The sequence below is a fragment of the Ornithorhynchus anatinus genome, chromosome 16 (genome assembly GCF_004115215.2).
Source record: "Ornithorhynchus anatinus isolate Pmale09 chromosome 16, mOrnAna1.pri.v4, whole genome shotgun sequence".
NCBI classification, from domain to species: Eukaryota; Metazoa; Chordata; class Mammalia; order Monotremata; family Ornithorhynchidae; genus Ornithorhynchus; species Ornithorhynchus anatinus.
Genome location: NC_041743.1, coordinates 27,809,243 through 27,817,804, shown reverse-complemented (window position 1 = coordinate 27,817,804; position 8,562 = coordinate 27,809,243). Strand labels below are relative to the sequence as shown.

Below are 8,562 nucleotides of genomic sequence, written 5' to 3'. Positions count from 1 at the left end.
CTCATCTGTGAAACACGGATTTAATACCTGTTCTCCTTCTTATTTAGACGGTGAGCTTTCCATGGAACAAGGACTGTATCTGACCCAATCATTCTTGTCTCTACCACAGTGCTTAATACAGTGCTTGGCAAATGGTAGGCACTCAACAAATAACATAGTTATTAGTAATCAATCAATCCATCCTGTGTGTGTGCGCAGGGCACTGTGCTAAGCATTTCATAGAGTATAATACAATAGAGTTGGTAGACACATTCCCTGCCCACAAGGAGCATATAGTCTAGATCACAGTGACTTAATTACTGTATTTATTCAGCACTTGGGGGGTTCGAGCCCTCTGGCAAAAGGAACGAGATGATCAGACACAGTCCCTGCCCCACACAGGACTCAAACTTTAGAGGTAAGCAGAGCAGGTATCCTAGTCTCATTTTGCAGATGAGGAACTGGATGCACAGTGATGTTGAGTGATGTGCCTGAAGGCCACCCAGCAGACCAGTATTTCAGAATCTGAAAATGACTTTGAATTGGTATGAAGGTATGGACAATACCCTTGCTTTATTTATGTTTTTAAATTGTTTTTATGGTATTTGCTAAGCATAAGAATCAGGTTGGACATGGTCCCTGTCTCAGATGGGGCTCACAGTCTAAGTAGGAGGGAGTAGGATTCAATACCTTTTTACAGATGAAGAAACTGAAGCACAGAAAAGTGAATTACTATTATTATTATTGAATAACAGATGGGGTAGAGGTGCTTGATGAAAGAACAGAAGCAGTGATGCTGAGCTGAAGAAAAGGCAGTGTTAAAGCCGGTAAGGATAATAATAATAATAATTATTATGGTATTCGTTATGTGCTTACTATATGCCAAACATTGTTCTAAGCACTGGGGCAAATACAAGGTAATCAGGTTGTCCCACGTGGGGCTCACAGTCTTAATCCTCAGTTTACAGATGAGGTAACCAAGGTACAGAGAAGTGAAGTGACTTTCCCAAGGTCATGTAGCAGACAAGTGGTGGAGCCGGGATTAGAACCCACATCCTCTGACTCCTAAACCCATGCTCTTCCCACGGCCATGCTGCTTCTCACTTCACTTCTCACTTCAGGATGAATCTGAATTGGTGCCTGGATTTTCACCAACAGCACTGTGTAGCATGAGCAGAGCTGCAAGGGTGGGTAATTCAAGATCACAGAGGTAGAAAGATGAGGAAGTTGAGTTTATCGGAGGGGTGGCATTGGAAGCATTTTACACACTGATCTTTCCTTCTGTAACCCTGTTAGCTTCAGCAAGCCACAGAAATGATGCAGTTCTTAATTTCAAGAATCAAATTAACATGGCTCTCACAAATCCATTTATCAGAGGATTTGCCATTAGTCGTAGTCTTTTAACCATTGCCTGTAGCAATTCGACGGTAATAAGGCAGGGGAGAGAGAGGTGTTTTAATGTAACACCACCCCCACCTTAGTTCTGCTAGGGGCTAGTTCTGCTCTACTGACTGTCTCTGCACCATGATATTCTGCTGCGAACACAGTTGATTTCTTACAAATGGGTGAAACACTTCCTCCAACCTAGGCGTCCTTTTGGGCCTCTGAATTATAGAAGCTATTCCAAGGAAGAAGAAGCTGAGAAGAAATGTTTGTATGTTTAGCCATAAATATTTTAGAGAGGCAAGGCAGGTCATGTTTCAGCCTAAGTGGCTTAGTGACAAGTCATTCAGCCACAGCGATTAGATGAAAGGGACCTCCGATTTGCTCTGACACTGACTAGACCCCTTCCTGAGCACCAATCTGGACCAGCAAGACCGATTTATTCATTTAGAGGGTGCAGGGTGTGTATTTAAATTGCAGGATTAAAACGTCCTTGAGACCCTACGCTCTTCCATCACACAAAAAAATGACGTGCCCGTTTGTAGGTCAAGGCAGAAAGGCCTCTCTATCCTCCAGCAAGTTAGTTCCGCTGTCATTAAGTCGGGCTCCATAAGGATCTTTTTACTGCTTTATGGTAATTAAGTGGTTTTCTGCTCACCATGTTGTACATAAACATGATGGAGCCAGATATTGTTCACTAACATTAATAACTACATTAGTGCTGATTGCATATGTTCACCCATGTATAAAACAGAAATGCAACTCTTTTTATGAGAGACCCCAGCTGGGCTGCAGCTACACAACCAGATTACAGTAGGACTTTACTACTGTGCTCGGGCTATAATTCAAGACTCCCTACTCAGCGTCACAGTCAACATAATGTAGTGGTAATTTCAGTTCTTTTGACAATGAGGAGGAGTTTTGAAAATGAATCATTCAGAGCGATTGTAATAATAACGCCTGGAATTTATCTAGCTCTTTTATTTTTCTAAAGAACATTCACATCCAAGATCTCAATTTACTCTTGAAACATCACTCTTTTAACATCACCATGACAGCCTGGGGGATAGAGCCCGGGCTTAGGAGTCAGAAGGAGCTGGGATCTAACCCCGGTTCCACCACATTCTGCTGTGTGACCTTGGGCAAATCACTTACCTTCTTGGTGCCTCAGTAAAATCTGTAAAACGGGGATTAAGACCGAGAACTTCATGTGGGACATGGGCTGTGTCCACCCTGATTAATTTGTATCTAACTCAGCGCTTAGTACAGTGCCTGGAACATGCTAAGTGTTTAACAAATACCATTAAAAAAATCTCTGTAGTGTATGGAGAAGTGAGTATTATCCCCATTTGACAGATGAAACTGAAGCCCAAAGGGGTTAAATGACTTGCCTCTGGACCGTAATCACCTCCTCTAGACTGGGAGCAGGGAAGAGGTCTACGAATTCCTGCTATATCGTACTCTCCCAAGTTCTTAATACAGTGCTCGGCACAAGTAAGCGCTTAATAAATACTATTGATGGATTACTTAAAGCCACAGAGCCGGGACTTGAAACGAGCTTTTTACACTAGGTCATGCTGCTTCCTCATGCCTCAAAATCAGACAATGTCTGTGCCTCTTCAGATGCAGTCAATAAGCTTGTCTTATCTGCTTCAGACAGCTACTCCAAAAGCCTGTTTGCCAAAGTCAGAATGGACTCTCAGCTTATCCAATTACTGGGTAAAAGACATTTAGCCATCCTGAGTTAAAGATAAATAAGTCCTTTCAGAATCTTTCTACAGTGTTCCAACTCCCACCTAGGTATTGGGACATATAAACATCATTATACGTGTTTTCCAATCTTCCCGTTCCCCATTGAGAGGGTATTTGGAGGTGTTACTGCTTTAACTGCTCCTGGGAGGAGCCCAGAAAGTGCAGAGTGTCGTTCTGGAGCCTCGTTCTCTATCTTCACCCTGTCCCCTCTTGAAAACCTTGGACATAGCCTTTTTCAGGTGTGCGTTTCCAAAGAGATCTATTACTAATTGAGATGATTGAAAATTTTGCTAGCCAGTATTGCTGAGTAAGTATTAGTTCAGGAAAACTGAGATAAAAGTTTGGTTAATCAGTTTCTTATTTTCATCTGGCCAAAAGTAAGTTGTAGAATGACTACTTAGGAATTGGACTAAACAAATCAGTATGTACCTTTCCCTGAACCACATAAGGAATTATGAGGATATGGAAATTATAAAAATGTGGATTTGAAAACAGAACTAAAGCAGCTGGAGAACCCCACTCTTTCTCTCCCTTGCTCTCTGTGTGTTCAGTTTACCTGCACGTTAGCTGTGGCCTACTGTGGTAATTCCTTTTAAAGAGAAGAGGGATGGTTGTGAACTGGAGTGAAAATTCAAAATCACATCCACCAAGCCAGTCCAGTAATAATAATAATGATAATAATAATAAATTATGGCATTTTTAAGCACTTACTATGTGCCAAACACTGTAAGTGCCAAACACCATACTAAGCACTGGGGTAGATACGAGATAATCAGGTTGGATACAGTCCCTGTTCCACAGGGGACTCAAGCCTAAGTAGGAGGAAGAACAGGTATTTGAATTCCCATTTTACAGATGAGGAAACCGAGGCACTAAGAATGTAAGTGACTTGACCAGGGTCATAATTATAAGAATGGCATTTGCTAAACACTTACTATAGGCCAAGCATGGTGCTAAATAAAATCAGATCAGTCACAGTTTCTGCTCCTCCCCTCTCAGTTTAAGGGGGAGGGAGAACTGGTATTTAATTTCCCCTTTAACAAATGAGGAAACTGGAGCACAGAGAAATTGATTTGCCCAAATTCACAACAAGAGGCAGTGGTGCATCCAGGATTAGAACCTAGATCTGCCGACTCCCAGCCCTGTGTTCTTTCCACTAGGGCATTGTGCTTCCCTACAGGAGGATTCTCCATTCTTTCCTGGCATGGGAATAGGGAGATTCATCCACCCTATTGAATTGGTCCTTGGGTCACAAAGGATATAGCCGGTGAGATCATCATCCCCCTCATCCCTCTGCTTGGACCCTGAGGGCCTACAAAGTGTCAGAAGCGGGAAAGGAGTAAGCCTTCTCTTGCTCCCGTTCTCAACTTTGGGCTCCTTCTTCCTGCATATTCCCATCTTTTTAAGAGGTTTCAGTTAGGCGTTTATATGTGTTGAAAACTATTTTGGAGTTTTCTCTTCATTATGTACCCAAGGTGGCCATCGGAGAAGGGGAGTCTACCAGCAGAGCAGCTTTATGGGACGTTATGACTGCCAATGAGTGGCTCAGAGGCCGGAAGTCACCAGAGGTAAGGGAACAAGGAATGGGCTCTAGGCCTAGGGCTCTTGTCCTTCTTTTATTCCCCTTGCAGGCAAATCACTGACTCACGTGGAGGCTAGACGGTGAGCTCCCTGTGGCAAGGGATATCGCTACTACCAACTCTACTGTATTGTTCTTTCCCAAGCGCCTAGTACAATGTTTGCCACTCTGTAAGCATTCAATACATAACAACCGACTGATTGGCACACTACATAATTTCTCAGGATTCTCCGTATTTTTTAAATGAAATTTGCTTAAGTGCTTACTACGTTCCAGGCACTGTATTAAGCAGTGACATACATTCAAGCTAATCAGGTTGGACACAATCCATGTCCTACATAGGGCTCCCAGTCTTAATCCCCATTTCACAGAGGAGGTAATTGAGGCCCAGAGAAGCGAAGTGACTTGCCCAAGCTCACACAGCAGATAAGTGGCAGAGTAGGAATTAGAATCTAGGTCTTTCTGACTCCCAGGCCCACTCTCTATCCACTAGGTCATGCAGCTTCTCTGTATTGGCTATAAAAGTTTAAAAGAAGGTTAATTTCTCTTCAAATTAACTTTTAGAAGGTGGTTTCCCTATTTTCTTATATCTTATTATAAATGACATTGTTCTTTCTCTACAATGTATCTAAAATCCAGTGCTTCCTCTCCATCCTTTCAACTACCAGCCTGGTTCAGCTTGCTCTATTTCCTGCAGATTAGATTACAGTAATGGCCTCCCTGGCTCCAGCTTTCCTCTCTTCGCTCTGTTTTACAACGACCCAGATCATCCTTCTCAAATGTTAATCAGGGCACATCCGTTTCCTTCCTCAAAAATCCCCCATAATTCCTAATTCAATCAATCAATGGTATTTATTGAGCACGTACTGTGTGCAGAGCACTGTTCTAAACACTTGGGGAAGTGTACTACAGTACCAGACTATAAATTCCTCCTCCAGACTGCAAGCTACTTGTGCACAGGGAATGTCTCTACCAACTCTGTTGTATTGTACTCTTCCAAATGCTTAGTACACTGCTCTGAACACAGTGAGCACTCAAAAAATACCATTAACCCCCTCTAGACTGTAAGCTCATTGTGGGAAGGGAACCTGTCGACCAATTCTGTTATATTGTAGTCTTCCAAGCACTTAGTACAGTGCTTCTCCGGACCTCAGTTGCCACATCTGTAAAATGGGGATTAAGAGTGTGAGCCCCAGGGGACGGGGACTGTGTCCAATCTGATTAATGTGTATTTACCCCAGAGCTTAGAACAGTGCTTGGCAAAGAGTAAGTGCCTAACAAATACCAATTACTAATTATCTGTAAGCAGTGAGGGCCACAAGAGAGCAAACACCTAGGTTAGGACACAATGAGTGGAGAGAGTACAGGTCTGAGAGTCAGAAGGTCATGGTCTCTAACCTCGGCTCTGCTAATTGAGTCTTTTCTATTTATTTTTATGTTTTCAGGACACCAGCATATCCAAGTAGTATGTTTTTGTAAATACAACTTATTTTTATAGTTTGAAGCAAAGACTATTCACCATGCAATATCACACCTGTCACATGCAGATTCTGCCCCTACATATGGAAAAAATTTCCACCTTGTAAATACAAATGGATATCACTGTGTTTCCTTGATGTTCTGTTTTATGCAGGTCAAGGATATTGGGAATTAAAGTAAAATATATGTCGGAGGACTTTTCTTTTTATAAATCTCCCTGCCCTTCTGCAGACCCTCCCTCTTCCTGCCCCTTCTTCAACTCTCCCTTATTTCCCGGCAGTATCTCGAGAGATCTCCTGCCTTCTCTCAAAATCCACCCCCTCCTCGTGCACATCTGACATCATCCCACTCCATCCCCTGGTAGTCTACCATTCTAGGGACTCTAGTCACAGGAATTACTCTTGTTCAATTAAACAAGACAGTTATGAGGCAATCAAGTGGGGCAAGAGGTAAAACAGCTCAGAGGGGATGGCCTAAACAGAAGGGGCAAATGCAAGACCCTGATCAATAAGCTTCCACAAAAACTAACTTTTGGGGGCAAAGGAGATTTTCTGAGGCTCACTGAAACCCCTATCCAGTGACACTTCAGGGTCATATTGAACCTCATTAATAATTATTTTAAACTGTACACCGGCAGGAAACAGAACAGGAACAGATTGCTCCTTACTATATTCAGCTACTGACCACATTCATTCCTTCCACTAGCTACAGAAAACTCCCAAGAACACCAAATCCTGGTTGCTTTTGCTTTAAATCAAACAGTGTTATACATTGAGCGCTAACTATATGCAGAGCACTGTACTAAGTATTTGGGAGAGTACATTACAACAGAGTCAACAGACATGTTCCCTACAACAGACTTACAATGTAGCTTTCAGTGAATAGCCAGAAATATTCACTTAGGTCAAATGCAATGCTGTTTTCAGTATGCTCCATGAAGTTGGAATCAAGCTGACAAAGCCAGAACTCTTGAAGGAGCGACTGCGTGAATGAAAGCACAGTTGCTAACTTCCTGGTGAACCTCTATAGAGGAAGCAGAGAGACATAATCCCCTCAGTCACACTGGAGTCTTATCTGCTCCTCTAGTCACAGAATCTCACTACTTTTGTGCTTTGACTTTGTATACTTGACCTTGTCTTATGTTGTTTTAGTGTTTTCACTTTTTCATTTCTCCTTATGGTCATCAATTCCTCTCTCCTGACTTTTATACTTGGATTGTGAGCCTTTTGAGGGCCAGATACTGTGTTTCATTCCCACCTGTGCACTCTTTTCCAGAGTTTAGCACAGGGCTGTGCACTTTCATTCAGTTGAATTTACTGAGCGCTTACTGTGTGCAGAGCACTATACTGAGTGTTTGGAAAGTACAATTCGGCAACAGAGACAATCCCTATCCAACAACGGGCTCACAGTCTAGAAGGGGGAAATAGATAACAAAACAAAACAAGTAGACAGGCATCAATAGCACCTAATAGTGCTTGATGAATACTACTGCTACTATTTCGACAAACTTACCTGGAAGAAAATCTTGCATAGTGGATAGAGCACGGGACTGAGAGTCAGAAGGCCATGGGTTCTGATCCCGAGTCTGCCACTTGTCTGCTGTATGACTTCGGGCGGGTCATTTATTTCTCTGTGCCTCAGTTACCTCATCTTTTAAATGGGAATTGAGACCGTGCATCCCACATGGGACAGGGACTGTGTCCAGCCCAATTTGCTTGTATCCCCCTCAGAACTTACTACAGTGCCTGGCTACCATAAGTGTTATTATTATTATTATTTTTATTGTAGTGAAAACGTGACTCATCTCTCTACGCTGAAGGCTGTATTATGGGCAAATGGTGGAGCCGAATTGGAAAGGAATTTGGACTAGAAGTGAATTTCACCACCCAAGTGGATATTCAAAAGAAGATGGCTGAATCCAAAGGGCGATCGAGTGGTACCTGTGCCAAGACTCAATTCTCCCTGAATAAATTAGGAAGTAAAAAAATGTCAAAGACATGGTGCAAGCAATGGAAGAAGTAAATTAAGATGGCTTTGGAGCTCACGGATTTTAAGGCAACAGATGGACTTCCCACCTAACAGACTGGATCCCAAGAAGCAGAAAACATTCTTGCCAAAGGCTAAACAGATCCCAAATTAAGACTTGAGAGCTTGAAAGAAAATAGAATTGTTGGTGGAGGAATGAACAAGAATGAATCCGCTTTCCCCAAAATTCTGAGGGGAGGATCTGGACAGCGTAAACCCGAAACTGGGAATTTCAAAGCCTGAGTGGAATGGGAATGGGAATGTGTACCAGGATGCTTGGCCAGAAAGCAAAAATGGCTCTGGGGGCCGAAATGGAAAATTCCCATGAGGGGAATGTGTTTGAAAAAAAGGAAAGGAGATCTGGA

At 42.6% G+C, this 8,562-nt stretch overlaps 1 long non-coding RNA gene across 1 annotated transcript; it reads left to right on the top strand.

The window, feature by feature from the left end:
- Positions 1-4,614: 4,614 nt before the first annotated feature.
- Positions 4,615-8,562, top strand: LOC114817458. The gene is made up of 2 exons (XR_003765316.2): positions 4,615-4,682; positions 7,961-8,562. It is a non-coding gene; the product is annotated as an uncharacterized LOC114817458 (long non-coding RNA).